The sequence below is a fragment of the Triturus cristatus genome, chromosome 12, assembly GCF_964204655.1.
Source record: "Triturus cristatus chromosome 12, aTriCri1.1, whole genome shotgun sequence".
NCBI classification, from domain to species: domain Eukaryota; kingdom Metazoa; phylum Chordata; class Amphibia; order Caudata; family Salamandridae; genus Triturus; species Triturus cristatus.
This window is the reverse complement of record NC_140595.1, coordinates 834562776-834582066: the sequence shown is the minus strand read 5'-3', so window position 1 is coordinate 834582066 and position 19291 is coordinate 834562776.

Genomic DNA, 19291 nt, shown 5'->3' with positions numbered 1-19291 from the left:
TTAGATAAATCCTCTCACTAAGAATCCAGAGGGGAAAAAAAACATCAAGCTCCCTCGGAAGGGAAGACAGAACCTGCCATTTGACCTCTATCTTTGAATGCACAGCAAATGTGACAAGATGAAAACTAAATTCAAAGTCCAGTTAACAGAAAGCGAGCACTCGTGGAAGAATTCAGTAAACATGTATACTCCACGGGAGGGGCAAAGACATGCTGGACAGCCTAAAATAAATAAATAAACCTAGCAAATAGAAAGAAGCAAATGTGAGTTACAAACCACAAAACAAATAGTAAGGAATGGGTGCAATGCATTCTTAGTTCAGCTTTCAGAACATACCCAAGAAGTCTTTAGCAACCAAGTAGCTGTACTGTCTTATAGGCTTTGACCTAAAAATCACAATCATAATGCACTTCTCTCAGCAATTTCACAGCACTCCATGTTCTCACTCTCAGCTCATCTGAACACCGCCCCGCCCCCTCCATGGGGTAGTCAGAAATGTTACAAGACAGCCACACAGAGCTGCCCAGCTCCTATTCTGCTACGAATGATGCCAGAGAGAGTTTTAAGAATGAGGTAAGAGTGTGGGTGCTGGGTTGAGGGCACATGAAAGCTTGGCTGAATTGGATTGATAGCCCAAATTGACATCTGGCTTGAGCATGGCTTTAAACCTCACTGGCCTGGCCACTGTCAGGTGTGAGGGTGTGTTTTTCTCTTTCGCCAGCAGTGGTTTCAAGCCATCTCCAGGTGTGAGGTTGTCTTTTTCTATTTCACCAGCAGTGGTTTGATCAGTTGCCAACCTATTAGTCCTGAAGGTAGAAACAATAGGGTATATATTATTGACCGCTTGTCCATGCCCTCCAATTCCAGAATTATTTCCAATATCTGGCCCCTGGATATTCAAAAATGGCACGTTTTGTAACACAGCATCAGGAATCTAGTCCTCCTCTATCTTTTGGTTAGTATCTTTGTTGGTGGAAAGGCCTTAAGGCTGGTTATATTGCTGATCATAAGCTCTGCTGAAGTATTTTTTCTGCTTTTTTTTCTTCTCCAGGCTAACAGCCTTTAAAGTCTCTATTTTGGCTTTCATCATCGGTATGAGTTCCAAATAAAGTTGTGCCATAGAAAGGTGAATATAGGATCTGTTGTTGAGATTCTAGCTTGAGGGCCATTAGTTTTAGCCAAGAACAATATCCATGTGCTGACAAAGGTCTGCAGGCAAACCAATAACTTGATCAGACACTATCATGCCTTTGTTCTATATTCTCATCCTCTTCCATACTCCTATGCGCTATAAAATTTTATTTTTTGTTCAGTTAAAAAAAATATGAACATTAATTATACACTTGTTCATAATTTTAATGAAATCTTCTCTATGTTCCCTTGGAAGATCGTCAACAAATTGCTGAAGTGAACCCCATAACGATCTGTTGTATCTGGCCAGAAGGGAAGTGGCACTTGCCGACATCATGGAGACAGACACACATTTAACGTCCCAAAGAATCAAGTTTTCAGCATTCCCCGTCTGGTAGAACTGTAGATGAGGGACCAATTGCACAAAACATTTTTTTGGTCTCAGGCCCACTACAAAGTAAGGAGGAGGATCTAAATGTAGAAAAAGGGAATCCTGATCTGGAGGCCTGTACTTTTGTCGTAGCCTAGATGAAGAAACTTAAGTTGAGGCAGGCATAAGGAATAATCCCATCGCCGGCATTAATAGGTCTGGAAATAATAGAAATAGCGACCTTGTGGTCAAACGCTGGTGAAGCATCTCAAGAATCGCAGACGTGGTTTGCTGTAGGAGCTGGCAGAGAAATATTCACTTTGTTAGCTCCCTGGATGAGCACGGGTTGTTTTCATCAACTGGTGTGGTTCTTGTTGGTGAAGAATCAGTCAAAGGAGGCGAAAACCTTCTTCTATCAGAAGTCATCATTGATCTAGAACAGTAGGAACATGTTGCACACCAATGTCTATGTCTAGGAGAATGTCTAGAAGAGGAGGTGTATTGAGATCTTAATCTTAATCTGTGAAAAGATCTGGACTTAGGCAGAGGAGACTTGAATCTCTTTGGTGCCACATGTAGTCTTGATGGAGGTTGAGACCTCAAAGGCACTAATGGAGAAGAAGGAGGAGGCAGAGGAATAGCAGAAGGAAGAATGCAGTTGGACAAGGGTGTGCCTCAGGGCAAATGTCTGAGCCCAACCTTGTTGGAAAACCACACTCCCACTCTGAAAGGGTGGTGGTGGTCTTCCGGACACACTGTGGTAGCTTGGCTCGAGTGGTCAGGAAACAGGCGCAGTGCTAAGCATACAATATACCCATACAATAACCATGCGTGCATCCGTTCCAAAAACGACTCTACACCGTAAAAATTATGAAAATATTCTTTCTTTATCTTTTTCTCTTAGTTGCTGATTGGAAAAATAAATAGGTCAATCACAATATACAAGTTTCAATTAGTGCAGGTCAAATAAATATTGGCTGTTTGATGAAATAAATAGGGGTGATCATAAATAACAGGGCATAAATACAAGTGCAATATATACAGACAATTAAATACTTTGAGGCAATAAATACTGTACCAATAAATATTGTACACCATCAAGTCCTGTGGACCTATAAATATAGTGAAGCAATAAATAGGTAAAAACTCAATAAATACAGTACCCCCAATAAATAATTAAAAGTATACAGCAACCCTCATATAATCAGATGACACTTCACTTCTTATGGGCTGATTTGGCCCAGGCACAGCTTGTAGGGTTGTGGAAGGCTTGAGGGGGGGGCTACTCCCTGGCTGGGACAAGGCTGAGGCCTAAGCTGAGGTAGATCAAAGGGGGGAATACCAGTGCCCTGGCTTTCTCTCTCCACACAACCTCTCTAGGTTAGTCCCAGTTCACCCCAGGCACAGTCAGGTGGGTTTCAGCACCTCCCTAGCCCCTTAGAGCAGTCTCTCAGGTCTCCACAGGGCCTTAGGCGCCCTCTACTCCACTTACTGCCCTTTTTCTGATGTTCCGACGCCGCTGGAGTCGTGTCGACGCCGTGAGGCGGTTCCGGTTCGGTCTCGGCGGCCTCGGCACAATGTCAGTTCTTTGACGACGCCGGCAGGCGGTTCCGGTCCGATGTCGGTGGCCTCGGTTCGATCTCGACCTCCGATTCGACGGCGTCGGGCAGTCTCTTCACGATGTCGACTTCGGGCGGCTCCGGTCCGATGGCGCTCTCGGCTCCGATGACGTCGGCCGGCCTGGCCTCGATGTCGACTTCCGGCGACTCCGGGGTGCGATCCTCACCCCCGACCTCCGGTGCTCCTCCTCACAGGCTCCGGGCGACTCCGGAGTGCGATCCTCACTCCCGACCTCCGGTTCACCTCTACCTCGGTCTCCGACGACTCCGGAGGGCGGACTTCACTCCTCCGATGACGCCGCTCGCTCGACCTCGGTTCACTCCCTCCTCGACCTCTGGTATTCCTCACGACCTCCGTCGGCGCCCTCTCACGACCTCAGGCGGCTCCGGGTACGACGTCTGCTACTTCAGTCAGCGCCGCTTCTCCACCTCGGGCTCCAGGTCTCAGGCTACTCGACGCCGGACTCCAGGGAAACCAGTTTCCAGGTCAGGATCTTGCTGCTTTCTTGGTTCTAAGGCCTGTTCCTGCTGTCCAGGTCCTTAGGATAAGTTTCTTCTGTCTTCTTCCCACACAGGGCTATAGGCTGGGATCCATCAGTAGGGACAAGTATCAAGGGTGGGTTTATGGACCCCACTCCAGGCACAAGTTTCCACCCCTGCTGCTTCACTCCTTCCTCCTTCACTGTTGTGCTCCTCTCTCTTCACCAGTCAGGTGCCAACTGCCAGCTCCAACTGCCAACTGCCTCTCTTATCCTCCCAACATTCTAAACGGTCTCCAACTGTCACAGAGTTCTGGAATCTCCTGGAATGTTCTGGAAGGTGCTGGTAGGTTCCAGTGGATGCTGGTGATGTCACAGGTGGCCACCATTTTGTGCTCCAGGCCCTCAGACAGAAGTTTCAGGGGTAGCTAAAATGGCTCCCTGAATCTGTAGCAACACGAAAAAGTCTGGTGGTTCCCAAAAAGGAAAAATTCAAACAGGGTTTGAGGCAAAAGTGGGACAAAATAAATAATGATGAGGAGGGACCACCCAAAGGGCTGACAGGTCTAACACGCGTCCCCCCCAGCTGAAAGTGGGGAGAGCTACCCAACCCCTTGGGAGTTCTCATCACTAAGGCGGAAATACCTTGAGAGACCGTCTGCATTGGCGTGGTCCACTCCAGGCCGATGTTCCACCTGAAAGTCCATCCCCTGTAGGGAAATAGACCACCTCAACAACTTGGGATTCTCCCCCTTCATCTGCATCAGCCAACGAAGGGGTCGGTGGTCGGTCTGAACTAGGAAGTGCGAGCCAAACAGGTATGGCCGCAACTTCTTCAGAGCCCATACCACTGCAAAGGCTTCACGCTCTATTGCACTCCACTTCTGTTCCCTGGGAAGTAGTCTCCGGGATAGGAAGACCACGGGTTGATCCAGACCCTCTTCGTTGAGTTGCGATAACACTGCCCCAATGCCATGTTCTGATGCATCTGTCTGGACAATGAACTTCTTGGAAAAGTCTGGGGCCCTTAAGACTGGGGCCTCGCACATGGCTTTCTTCAATTTCTCAAAGGCTTGCTGACAAGCCTCCGTCCAGACTACCCGTCGAGGTTGTTTCTTGGACGTGAGCTCCGTGAGAGGGGCTACGATGGTACCGTACCCCTTCACGAAGCGGCGATAGTATCCCGTGAGGCCCAAAAATGCTCGGACCTCAGTCTGTGTCTTGGGGGGTTCCCAGGCCATGATGGCCTCGATCTTCGCCTGGAGGGGTTGCACCGTTCCCCTACCCACCAAGTGTCCAAGGTACACTACCGACCCCTGCCCGATCTGGCACTTGCTGGCCTTGATCGTCAATCCAGCTTGTCTCAGGGCCTGGAGAACAGCTTGCAGGTGACGCAAGTGATCCTCCCAGCTGTTACTGAAGACGGCTATGTCATCCAGATAAGCAGCAGAGAAACTCTCCATTCCGGTGAGGATCTGGTTTACCAGGCGCTGAAACGTGGCAGGTGCGTTCTTGAGCCCAAAGGGCATCACACAGAACTGGTAGTGGCCATTGGGCGTGGAGAAGGCTGACCTTTCCCTTGCTCCATCAGTCAAAGAGATCTGCCAGTACCCTGAAGTAAGGTCAAAGGTACTTAGATATTGGGCAGCTCCCAGCCGGTCAATCAATTCATCCGCCCTAGGGATCGGATGTGCATCAGTCTTTGTCACTGAATTCAGTCCCCGGTAGTCCACACAGAACCTCAGTTCTGGTTGGGCACCCGGTGGTGCAGCTTTCGGTACTAACACCACCGGACTGGACCAGGGGCTGCTAGAAGGTTCAATCACTCCTAGCTCCAGCATCTTAGTGACCTCACTATGAATGCTGGCCTTCACCTTGTCTGACATCCGGTAGATCTTGGACTTCACAGGTGGGCTGTCTCCTGTGTCCACGTCATGGACGCACAGGTGAGTCCTACCCGGGACAAGGGAGAACAACGAGGAGTACTGCCCCAGGACCTGGCGACAGTCCTCCTGCTGTTCAGGAGTTAGAGATGGGGAGAGAATCACTCCCTCCACCGACCCATCCTTTTCTTGAGACGCAAACAGATCAGGGAGAGGCTCGCTTTCCACGTCCTCTCCTCCGTCAGTCACCATCATCAAGATGACTTCGGGCCTCTCGTGGTGGGGTTTGAGGCGGTTGGCATGCAGCACCCGCAGGGGCTGACGAGGGGTCTTCAGGTCCACCAAGTAGGTAGCCTTACCCTTCTTCTCCAACACCTCAAAGGGTCCTGACCAGCGATCCTGGAGGGCACTAAGCTCTCCTGGTTCGATCACCCACACCTTCTGGCCAGGCTCCAACTCCACCGGGTGAGCGTTGTGGTCATACCACGCCTTCATTACTGCTTGGCTGGCTTCCAAGTTGTCAGAAGCTTGCTTCCACAACTTAGCCATTTGGCTCCGGAAGGCCAGCATGTAGCTCACCACATCCTGGGGGAGCTTTCTGGGAGTTCTTTCCCATCCGTCTCTCACCAGGTTAAGAGGTCCACGTACAGGGTGCCCATACAGAAGCTCGAAGGGGCTGAAGCCCACTCCCTTCTGTGGCACTTCCCTGTAGGAAAAAAGTAAACAGGGTAGGAGGACGTCCCATTTCCTCCGCAGGCCTTCAGGCAGACTCCTGATCATGCCTTTCAAGGTTTTATTAAACCTCTCCACCAGACCATTGGTCTGGGGGTGGTAAGGAGTCGTGAACCGGTAGGTCACTCCACACTCCTTCCACATTGCCCGCATATATGCTGACATGAAGTTGGTCCCCCTGTCGGACACAACTTCCTTGGGAAAACCCACTCGGGTAAAGATTCCCATCAGGGCCCTTGCCACAACAGGTGCCGTTATGGTCCTCAGAGGTATTGCCTCTGGGTACCGTGTGGCATGATCCACCAGAACCAGGATAAACCTGTGACCAGCTGTAGTTGGCGGATCTAATGGACCCACAATGTCGATGCCCACCCTTTCAAAGGGGGTGCTAACGACAGGAAGTGGTTCCAGGGGAGCTTTCAGCTTCACTCCTGTTTTCCCACTGGCTTGGCAAGACACACATGTCCGGCAGTAGGTATCGGACGACACTTTCATCTGAGGCCAATAAAAGTGTGGGACAAGACGGGCGAAGGTCTTGTCTTGCCCCAGGTGTCCTGCCAATGGTATCTCGTGAGCCAACTCCAAAAGGAAGGCTCGATAACGTTGAGGAACTACCAAGGCTCGTGACGATCCATGTAGGGGTGCCTTGGGTTCACTGTAGAGGAGGCCATCCTCCCAGTATACACTGTAGTTCCCTTCAACGTTCCCTGCTGCCTGGGCTTCGGCCTGTCGCCTCAGCCCCTCAAGGGTAGGGCACTCCCTCTGGCCCTGGCAGAATTCCTCCCTGGACGGGCCTCCCTCCACGTGCCACTCGGCCGGGATGGGTAGGTCCTCCAGGTTGGTAACGTCCCCCTCCGCAGACTCCTGGTCCACCACCTCCGGTGGCCTATCCGTCCTACGGGGTGGAGACGCCGAGGCAGGCTCCTCCTGTCCTCGGTTCTTCCCTTGACTGGCAGCTGGCTGGGCCTTTGTTCCAGGCTCCAGCCGGAATGAACTCCCTCTTCGGGTAGTCTCGGACCTTGTGCTAACACAGGCCCAGTCAGGTGTACCCAGCATCTCGGTGTGAGTCCGGTATTCCACCTCCTTCCAAGCGTTGTGCTCCATGTCATTGCCCAGCAGACAATCGACTGGCACGGCAGGGCTTACGGCAACTCGAAGTGAACCTGCAACCCCCCCCCATTCAAAGGGAACCTCGGCCACGGGATAGTGGCCTGTTCTGCCGTCAGCCATCGCGGCTGGGTGGAGTACATCGGGAATTACCTGCTCTGGAGACACCAGCTGGCTACGCACCATAGTCATACTGGCTCCTGTGTCTCTCAGAGCCTCCCCTCTTTGGCCGTTGATGGTGATCCACTGCCCATACTTTGCGGTATTTGCGGGCACCTGGATCTTAGGAACCATCTCCCGTTCTCCCAGGGACACTAGAGTGACACCCGCCCACTCCCTTCCCTTAGTTAAGGGCATCTCCTCCCCGAGCACTACACTAGCTACTCCGGGGGGCTTTCCTCCAGTGGGAGGGGGTGATCGTTTCTGACACTTCGGATCTCCTTTATAGTGTCCAACGCCACCGCACTCGTAGCAATGGACAACCCTTGGCTGCTGACTCTGGCCAGGATTAGGGTTTCTGGGTGGGTTAGCCTTAGAGGTGAATCCTGTTCCCTTCCCTTGGAAGTTATTTTGGGGGCCTTTGGAGAACTCCTTTTTCTTTTCCCCTCCTTCTTTCTTCTGGGGGGCGCCCTGTCCGGCCTTTTGAGTATCCCCTCCAGTCCCCCTTGTGGACACCCGGGTACTAGCCCAAATGTCCGCCTCCTCAGCAAGCTTCCGGGGGCTGGTCAGCTTGCTATCCACCAGGTGTTGCCGCAGTTCAGGGAAACATTTCTCGAGTAGGTGTTCCATCAGTACTAGGTCAAACAGCTCCTCGTAGTTCCTTACTTCACTGCCCTGAATCCAACCTTCCAGTGCCTTCTTTGCATAGTCCAGGAAGTCCACCCAATTCTGTGTGCCCAGTTTGTGACTACCCCTGAACTTCTGTCTGTACTTTTCAGGTGTTAGTCCAAACTTTCTGATGAGCGCCAGTTTCATGGTGGGGTAGTGGGTCTGCTCATCCTCTTCGAGGGCCAATAAAGCATCCCTACCAGCTGGAGGCATGTACCTATACAATCCTCCTCCCCAATACTTCACTGGAACCCCATGGGCCCTCAACGAGACCTCATAGGCTGCTAGCCACTTGGCGATGTCGTCACCCGCCCCATAGCTAGCTACTATGTCCTTTGGCAGGTAAGGTTTGGATTCCCTGGTGATTTCTTGGTCTTTGCTGCCACCATTAGGAACAGTTGGTGCCCCAATTCTTAAGATCTGAAGCTCTATCTCTTTCAGTCTTATCTCATGAGCCATCCTCTCCTTCTCCGTCTCATGAGCCAACCTCTGTTCCTCCTTCTCCTTCTCCAGCTTTGCTAAATCCCATGTGAGCTGTCTTTTCTCTCTCCGATCTGCTAACTCCACGCTGGATAAGCCCCCGCTAGAGACAGTGCTGCCCTTCCTAGAAAGTGTCCTGGGCCCTGCTGACAGGTTCCCCACCTCAGGTTGGTACATCTCAGCCCCCTCGGGGTCAGGCTCTCCATCCCTGTCTTCCTCCTCAGCCTTGCTTTCTCGGCGTGCCTCCCCCCAAGCCCTTAAGCTGGTTTGGAGTGCACCCTTCTTTGCTCCTGGGGGACAGTACACCCCCTCCCGCTGGCAAAACTCCCTGAGTTGGGCCACAGTGTACGTTTCTAGATTCTCTAGTACAAACTCCATCTTGCCCACTCAGGTTAGAGGACAGGTTTTGTGCAGTAACAATGTAGGGGGGTACCTTTAGTAATACCTCCTCCCACCACCAGAGTAAATTTGGAAAAAACAAAAACCCACAATTAGGAAGGCCGCTGTGAGAAAACTCCCGGTGTAGGCCTATGGACTACCCACAGTTATTGTTGAGTATATGTAGGCACAGCTCTATCCCACCACTGAACACCAATTTATGTTGGAAAACCACACTCCCACTCTGAAAGGGTGGTGGTGGTCTTCCGGACACACTGTGGTAGCTTGGCTCGAGTGGTCAGGAAACAGGCGCAGTGCTAAGCATACAATATACCCATACAATAACCATGCGTGCATCCGTTCCAAAAACGACTCTACACCGTAAAAATTATGAAAATATTCTTTCTTTATCTTTTTCTCTTAGTTGCTGATTGGAAAAATAAATAGGTCAATCACAATATACAAGTTTCAATTAGTGCAGGTCAAATAAATATTGGCTGTTTGATGAAATAAATAGGGGTGATCATAAATAACAGGGCATAAATACAAGTGCAATATATACAGACAATTAAATACTTTGAGGCAATAAATACTGTACCAATAAATATTGTACACCATCAAGTCCTGTGGACCTATAAATATAGTGAAGCAATAAATAGGTAAAAACTCAATAAATACAGTACCCCCAATAAATAATTAAAAGTATACAGCAACCCTCATATAATCAGATGACACTTCACTTCTTATGGGCTGATTTGGCCCAGGCACAGCTTGTAGGGTTGTGGAAGGCTTGAGGGGGGGGCTACTCCCTGGCTGGGACAAGGCTGAGGCCTAAGCTGAGGTAGATCAAAGGGGGGAATACCAGTGCCCTGGCTTTCTCTCTCCACACAACCTCTCTAGGTTAGTCCCAGTTCACCCCAGGCACAGTCAGGTGGGTTTCAGCACCTCCCTAGCCCCTTAGAGCAGTCTCTCAGGTCTCCACAGGGCCTTAGGCGCCCTCTACTCCACTTACTGCCCTTTTTCTGATGTTCCGACGCCGCTGGAGTCGTGTCGACGCCGTGAGGCGGTTCCGGTTCGGTCTCGGCGGCCTCGGCACAATGTCAGTTCTTTGACGACGCCGGCAGGCGGTTCCGGTCCGATGTCGGTGGCCTCGGTTCGATCTCGACCTCCGATTCGACGGCGTCGGGCAGTCTCTTCACGATGTCGACTTCGGGCGGCTCCGGTCCGATGGCGCTCTCGGCTCCGATGACGTCGGCCGGCCTGGCCTCGATGTCGACTTCCGGCGACTCCGGGGTGCGATCCTCACCCCCGACCTCCGGTGCTCCTCCTCACAGGCTCCGGGCGACTCCGGAGTGCGATCCTCACTCCCGACCTCCGGTTCACCTCTACCTCGGTCTCCGACGACTCCGGAGGGCGGACTTCACTCCTCCGATGACGCCGCTCGCTCGACCTCGGTTCACTCCCTCCTCGACCTCTGGTATTCCTCACGACCTCCGTCGGCGCCCTCTCACGACCTCAGGCGGCTCCGGGTACGACGTCTGCTACTTCAGTCAGCGCCGCTTCTCCACCTCGGGCTCCAGGTCTCAGGCTACTCGACGCCGGACTCCAGGGAAACCAGTTTCCAGGTCAGGATCTTGCTGCTTTCTTGGTTCTAAGGCCTGTTCCTGCTGTCCAGGTCCTTAGGATAAGTTTCTTCTGTCTTCTTCCCACACAGGGCTATAGGCTGGGATCCATCAGTAGGGACAAGTATCAAGGGTGGGTTTATGGACCCCACTCCAGGCACAAGTTTCCACCCCTGCTGCTTCACTCCTTCCTCCTTCACTGTTGTGCTCCTCTCTCTTCACCAGTCAGGTGCCAACTGCCAGCTCCAACTGCCAACTGCCTCTCTTATCCTCCCAACATTCTAAACGGTCTCCAACTGTCACAGAGTTCTGGAATCTCCTGGAATGTTCTGGAAGGTGCTGGTAGGTTCCAGTGGATGCTGGTGATGTCACAGGTGGCCACCATTTTGTGCTCCAGGCCCTCAGACAGAAGTTTCAGGGGTAGCTAAAATGGCTCCCTGAATCTGTAGCAACACGAAAAAGTCTGGTGGTTCCCAAAAAGGAAAAATTCAAACAGGGTTTGAGGCAAAAGTGGGACAAAATAAATAATGATGAGGAGGGACCACCCAAAGGGCTGACAGGTCTAACAAACCTTATTTAATATCTATCTGGCCCCGCTTGCTAAGATCGTAGAGCAGTTCGGCTTTGAGAGGATCTCTTATGCTGACGACACCCAGCTGCTGTTTACGATGGGCCAAGACCTAGAAGTGGATAGACAACGTTTCTCGGCCGCTCTGCTAGCAGTCTCAAACTGGATGACCGAGAACTGCCTTCAGTTAAACCCTGAGAAAATGGAGATTATGCTTCTGGGGAAAGCCCCCGCCATCTGGTCTGAGGAATGGTGGGTACACCAATTAGAGCCTACCCCTGTACCTAAACAAACAATTATAAATCTAGGGATTTAACTTGACCAAGCGCTGTGAATGAAAGATCATACTGCGGCCACCACAAGCTCCTGTTATTATAATATGCGCGTGTTGCGCAAATATTTTCCCCACCTTCCTATGAATACACGCAGAACCCTGGTTCAGGCTGTGGTAATAAGCAGGCTGGACTACGGAAATGCTCTGCTAGCTGGTGTTGGAGATTCCGTGCTTTCCAAGCTACACAGGTAGTTCAGAATACTGCGGCTAGATTAGCCCTGAATCGTCCTGCAGGCACTGCTTCTGCGCCCTTACTGAAGGAACAACATTGGCTTCCAATAAAGAAGCGTTCCTTTTTCAAAATCTGCTCTCTCACATATAATACCTTGAGAGGCAAAGGCACTTGTTAGCTGCAAAGAAAACTCATAACCTACATTCCCGGCTGCTACTTGAGATCAAGCACCCAAGCCCTTTAGCGCGTGTCCCGGATGCGTCAAGCACGCTCTGGGTGCAAGGCCTTCTCCTATCTCGCCCCAACATATTGGAATAAACTACCCCAAACTCTTTGAGAGACTCCCACATACAGCAAATTTAGAAAACTACTCAAAGCTTTTCTGTATTAATTAGACTTTGGCACATATCAAACCAGGATCTGTTTACAGCGCCGAGATGCCCCCGGGTGAGACGTGAGCTATAGTAAATTCTATTAACATAACATAACAAGAGGCAGAGAAGTCACTGGCAAAACTGGGTGTTGTAGAGGTGAAGTCTACGGAGAAGCTGAGGAGCAGGAGCTTAAGATTCCGGAATGGGCAACAGGGATAATGGAGTAGATGGCAAATATGCTCTAGAGTATTCAGAGTCTGATGTGGTAGGTAACCTTCTCATCTTCATCCCTTTTCTCCAAACGGCTGATTTACAAATGACCAACGTGTCTCAATGTCAATGAATACCTCAATGTTATAGTGTATCTCAATGTCAACCGTGTATTATTACTCAATATCGAGTGTCGTCTTCTCTTTAAAGTCGACTAAGTCCTTGACAGTAAACAATTTGGCATGGTAGCGCAGCTTTGCATCACAGTCCTCAACGTTGAACGTGAGCGTCAGATTTTTTCAGGGCTGTAGAAAAGTATTATCTGCTTTCATGGTTACTCCCACTTTTTGCTGGTATAAGGATATTTTTTTTGACTTGCCTGACTGGGATCCTGCTAATCAGGACCCCAGTCACCGTGATTCCTTTCTAAATAGATGATGGTAAGTACTTCTGTACCTCCACAATTGCTACTGGTGTACCCCCTATAAGTCCCAAGTATATGGCACTGAGGTACCCAGGGCATAAGTACCCCAGGGGTCTCCCATGGGCTGCAGCATGTATTGTGCCACCCATGAGAGAAAACTCAAACTGTGACTACAGGCCTGCCATTGCAGTCTATGAAAGTTAGAACCTATAAGTCACATCTAAGGCATGCCTTTCAATCCTGAAGGCAGGGTGCTGGGTTATAAGTGTGAGGGTGCCCCTGCATGAGCAGGAGACCCCTACAAACCCTGAAGTTGACTCTCCAGGCTTTGTAAGTGCGACCAGCCATTTTGATACTGGCCATCCGTCATCGCGCAATGGCTAACTATATAGTGGCTGTACTGAACCTGGGCATGTTTGGTATCAAACATGTTGGAATTATACCCCGACACCGTTACCAGTGTTAGAGGTATGATTCCATGCAGTTGAGGGCTCCTCCGGGAAGCCCCCAATACTCCCACTAACAGCCTTCCAAGGCCTGCCAGCAAGCTAGTGCTGCTTCTGACCCCAGACACGATTCTGACCTCCTGCTGCTGAGCTGAGCTCGAGCAGGGGAAGGTAGAACAATAGATTTCCTGTCACAGGGAGGTGTGACCACCTCCCAGAAAGGACTTCGTGTATCGGGCTGGGGTGGGGGCACTTGCCAGCTCCACCAGACTGCCTTGAAGGGCACCACTGGTGCCCTCCTTGCATACTCTGGTTTGATCTGGTTCAAGGAGCCCTTGGCTCCCGCTCTGGTGCAAAACTGCACAAAGGACAGAGGAGTATCCTCCCCTCTGTCCAGCCCCTCCTCTGGGATGGACCCCTGAGTTATCCTAAACCCTTCCCTAGAGTATTTAAGGGCTTACCTGTGGGTGGGTCCTCAGATTTGTCATGGGGCAAGACTCAAGCCTGAAACCATGTCACTCTTCAACCGCCTGGACACTTGGACTTCGCTGGAACCGAGACCGTATCAAGAAAGACTCCTGCTGCTCCTGGTCTCGCTGTTCTGCAAGTCTTCTTCGTCGTCTGTGTCTGTGCTTCTTCCAGGATCTTAACAGACCTGTGGGCATCAAGGACACCCAAAGTAATCTCCCTTGGAGTGAAGGAGTAACTTCCCTGCATCTGCAGGCACCGCAACAAAGCTGACCAGTCTGCTGCTCCTGATGTCCCACAGACTTCAAAAGGCTCAGCAACACAGGTGGTGGTTCTCCAACTCCCTCGAGGCCTAACCTGTCCTCTTAGCAAGTTTGAGGCAGAATTCCTCATCTCAACCACTGGGACCAATCCCCTGTGCACCAAGTCGACTTGCCGTTGCCAAGGCTTGCTGGCTCTGCACTCCAGAGATTTCCGGGCTACAAGAAGCTCCAGCCTCCACCATCTCTTCCTGCCTGCCAAGTACAGAGTCCTCACCGCATCTTCTGCACCGTGGGCCTTCATCTTTGGTGAGCTGCTCGAGGTCCTCTTGCAACTCCTATGCCTAAAACCTGGGGGTCATCCTGAGGGTCTTCTCCTACTTCAGTGGGCTTGCTTGCTTGCATGGGGCCCAGTCTGATTATCCTGCTTGTGGTGAGTCCCTTGGACCTTGCTGGTCCCAACATTGCCTCTTTTCCGCTCTCCACGCTAGTTGCGGCTACCAAGGCCTGTTTTTTTGCTCTTGTCAGACACCGACCACCTAGTAACTGACATCCGACATGGGACAGCTCTTGCATGGCTCCTGATTTTCCTCAGCATCGCCTGGTCCTCACAGCTGCAGCCACAAGGGCACCGTCAACTCTTCTGAGCTGTCCAACATCGGTAGGCATTGCTCTTCCGTGCCTCCTGGTCAGACCTGAGTGGCATAGACTCTATCCTCTCTGCTTACAGGTTTTTCACTTTCAGAATCTACCCTTGGATTCCAACGGACTTGTTCACCTTTTTCCCCAGAGGCACTTTTTTCCAAGTCTTCCATTGTCATCTACGGAGGTTTCCGACGTTTCTTCACCCCTATGCACCATATTGTAGGTAACCTGGTTCTCGGGGTATCCACGGGTGGGGTAGCTCTCCAACCTTCCTTCTTTCAAAGGAATTCTTCTGGGATCTGAAAAGGGTCCTTCTTTGCAAAATTGCAACCGCAACTTCTCCATTGACTTCTGTTGAGCACACAGCTGTGTTCCCACTCTGCACACAGCCTCCGTGGGGTTCCTGGGTATGTCCCTTGGGTGGTTCTTTGAGTTCCTGGCTCCTCTGGGTCTTCTGGTCTAAATCCCGCCCTCCTTTGCAGTTCGTATTCCACTTTCTTAATATATGGTTTGCTCTCCCCCAGAGATTTTGTGCTACTTACCTTATTTTAATTTAAGTATTTTTGTGTATTGTGTTGACATCTCCGGGTAGGAGATATAACACTGTGTTAGTGAGTGTTGTGTAATAAATAGAAGTATTTTTATATAAACACTGTGTGGTTCTTTTTCGTTTAACATACCCTACATGATTAAACTGGCAAAACAAGCTGCTTAACACCCCTTCAGGATAAGCCTGAAGGCTGCTCTCCACAGCTGCCTCTTTGAGAGCTTTCTATGGATATCAAAGACCACTAAAATCCCCATAAGGGTTCCTTGGATTAGTGTAAGGTGCACCACTTAAATAAGTGTGAAACATATACTAAGCCAGCCTCCTATAAGATTAAATACAAAAGACTACTTAGCTTAAATGTGCTGCTTCATCTAACTATTCTTATCATAACTGAAAAGGTTGCTGGAATTACAAACTACACCTAAATCTGAACTGGGGAATAGGACTTAAAACCCCCAAAAAATAAACATTGCTAGTGAGTGAGCCTGTTAAATTAATAATCAATAAAAGTCAGCCTGATTCATGAAATGGCCAGTTTGTTGAAGTGTGGTGTCAGTCAAATAAGTACATTGCTTTGTGCAAACACAGACATACATATCTAAGACTTAGGGATTCCTTAAATAATTAAACCAACAATAATTGTTTTTCATCTATTTAGTACTTCAACATTTACTCCTGTCACTTCTATGTGCTGTGAAGATGACTGGTTTATACAATTACTCAATTTAAAGGTATCTGATTTGGCGATTAAACAGAGAAGAATTGAAGGGTGAAATGCTTTGCCAGGAATAAAACTAACACATCAGGGAAAGCTTTATTGAATGATACCTGAAATGAAAAGTGTGAGCAATTTGTTATATTCACCTATCCAAAGCAAGGCTGCAGGTCTGTGAGAATTTTCTCTGCTCTAATAGCATCTGGCCCATGACCTCGGAACCCATCTGTACCCACAGACTTACTGTCTTGCCACTGATGCTCAACCTCGGCACCTTGCTGAGTGCCAAAATGTATCACCCTTTGGTTTTGACACTACGGTTTGAAGAACCATATAGCACGGAGAGCACAATGTGGAAACACCTCACAGAATGGCTCCACATCATCAGAAATCAGAGATGAAGAGATGGAACCAAAACTTAAAAAGAAATTGAGAGCCACAGGAGGAAGGTTGCACCATTCATATTTGTGAAGGCCTCACCTAAGGCAAAGAAGTGTCCCTCCTACTACTTGTGTGGGTGTGGAGGGGGTCACTATGTCGCGGTCAAAATGGTGACCAGTCTTTTACCATTCCAACATTTAAAGCATAACCAAACAAGCAATTGCAATGCAATCAGTATCGCATTTACCAGGGACATCTTAAGGATTTTGGGGGCCCTGGGCCAAACGTACTTTGGGGGCCCCTCAGAGCAGCTTTGAATTCATGGTCCAGTTTCAGCTCTTTCATGCCTTCTTTGGCCAGGTAACTGACAATGCACATACAAACACTCCAAATGCTAAATGTTTTTACATTCAATATTCATGGAAATGTTTTCAATACTGTAACACAGCAGCAGCAGCTCACTAACATTACTGCAAATAATCTCTGTGACACCTCCCATTTCTCATATGTGAGGTTCTGTTTTGATCTAAAAGAAACTTTTATTGTAGATGTTACATGAAACATAATTACATTTCTCTGCAAAATGTCTGTAATAGACTCTCACATATCACCCACATTAAAAATAAAATTAAATGAAAACGGTATTAAAAATCTGTTTAAGAATCATTCAAGGTCATTAGGTCAATCTCTGCAGAACAGAGCTGGAGGCTCTTTCAGGGGGCCCCCTGAAAGGCTGGGGCCCTGGGCCAGAGCCCACTTTGCCCATGCCTTAAAACGTCTCTGGCATTTACGCGAGTTTAAGCTATTGGCATTGTAAATGACAATGCCTTTTATTTCTGTTTTAAAAACTAAAGCAAAAATAATAGCCTTTGCTATTTGCAAAGTCAATAGCTCAAACCAGCGTAAATGCGAGACCTATTGCATTGCAAATGTTTGTTGCTTTGAGAATCTGGTCACCCTATGTATTATATATCTGGAAGCAGCAGATTACCAGTCGGCAGCACACTATGCTAAGCACAGATTTGTAGCTTACTTTGTAAGGCATGCCCTAATTACACCAGCCATGCCCCTTTGAGAGACCCTACTGTTTTTTCTTCCACTTAAAGCCCTGTCCAGCACCATTACTTCGCCAATAGTTGCGTTTGGCACCCCACCCACGGTTCTCTTGCATGATTAGGAAGAAATTGCGCCTGTATGTGAACACAACAGCAATGGCTCCAGTTCTAACAATAAATGCACACTCTGTGTGCAGAGGCAAAGGGGCGGGTTGGTTACACCTGCCAATAAACTGTGAGATTGAAGAAGAATGATCGCAAATTTAAACCGGGGACAAGCACTAAAACAGCAAAGACAAAACGCCAGTGTCTGCAGTGTGGATCAACCTCCGTCGGGGTTGGCTGGAGATACGGAGCAGCCCTCTCTGACATCACTCGTCACACTCTGCATTCCTGTTCTCACTCTGGCTTTTTGTAACTTTCTGCTTGAAGTCGCATCTCTCCTTCCCAATCCCAGGGCGAGAGCACAGCCTGGGCTTCTGTGGGGAGATAAAGGGACTTTCAGCAGGAGAAGCCATTTAGCCTTTCAGGCACACCTCCTTAGCCCCCTCCAGTGTAGTACGGTCTAGGAAGGGGGGTGTCTCCCCTCGCAGCTGCCTCCAGCTATCTTCAGCCAGCTGATTCTGGCAGTGCGGCTGGATGTCCCCATGGCGTGAGAAAGGGCAGTCTGAGCATGTGGTGCCCTGGGAGTGAGGAAGGGATGCTACCTGCTGCGGTTGCCTGTGCCAGGGCGTGCGTATGGGATGAAAGGTGCTGAAAGTGGCAGTCCCATGTGTGTCGGTTTTGGGAAATGAGGGAGGTGACTGATGCTGATTGCGCCAGTCACCGTGGTGCTGGGGGATTGCTTGTTGTAGAAATAGCCCCGTGTTGAGGTGCAGTTCTGAGGGAAGGAGGGAGGCCCGGGGTGAGAAACTTGGCGCTTAATTTAACAGTATTCTGTGAAGCTGCAATCACGTGGGGTGAGAAATTGGTACAGATTTGGGCTGTAACCAGTGTGGTTGCTGTTGCGTGTGGGAAATTGGTGCTGATTGTGGAAGCTAATTGCACCCTTTATTGCGTAGGTGGGGGGCTGCTGATTGTGGTAGTCACCTGTGAGAGTGAGACAAGCTGACTGAGTCAACCCCCTAAGGAGGGCGGGGATGAGTGTGCGAGGGAGCTGAATGCTCCAGCCTCCTGGGGGAGGGGGTGGCCGGTGGTAGTCACTTGTGGGAGTGAGGCAGACTGAAGGCAGCAGCCTTTGGGAAAGGTGCAGTTGTACGCTGCACTCCGCCTCGCACAGCGCTGCCTTCACTGCCCCAACACATTATGTGTACGCGAGCAGCTCTAGAAGACCATGCGAGAGATGGCATGGCTGACGAAAGTCCAGATAAAAGTAGCGAGGACAGAGGGATTTGTGATAAGTGGATTGGTTAGCAGAACTAAGCGGGTCTGAGGACTGCTTTTTAAATAAATAAGTCAGACAGCAGCATTCGTTTTTGCTTCAGCTCTTGGGCTAGGGGTTACAAAGTATCGCCTGGTATAGCCCCCGGGTAATGCTTGGCACTCATGTTATTCAGCGCCGGGTAAGCACGAGCGCCCTTGCGAAAGCAGAGCGCACAAGGGAGGACTCCTCTGCAGGGCGTTGCCATTGTTGTAATACAAGAAAAAAGTGCTTGGCGGCTAATTAAGAGACGCCGTGTCACGCCGCGAGCAAACGATCCAGTCCGGGTGGGCGAGCCGAAAAGGAGACAGGGAGGGAACAAACAAACCTCACTTCAAATAGAAAGCAGGCGTTTACCATAAAGGATGAAGCGCGCCAATAAAAAGCATGGGCGAGCTTCCACTCCACTTCCAAAATCGCTTCGATGAAGAGGTCTCGCAGAGCGAGCAGCGCATGCGCTGCAACGCTAGGCGAGACCTAAAAGGGTACAGAAACAACAAGACTGAAGAGTTTAACATTAAGGTAGGCTCTCCAACCTGAATTAAAATATTGTATTTTCAAGGGCACAGACCTATTCTGTGATGGTGGTATAATTTATGGGTAGAATACACAATAAATTGTATTCAGAAAGGCTCACAAC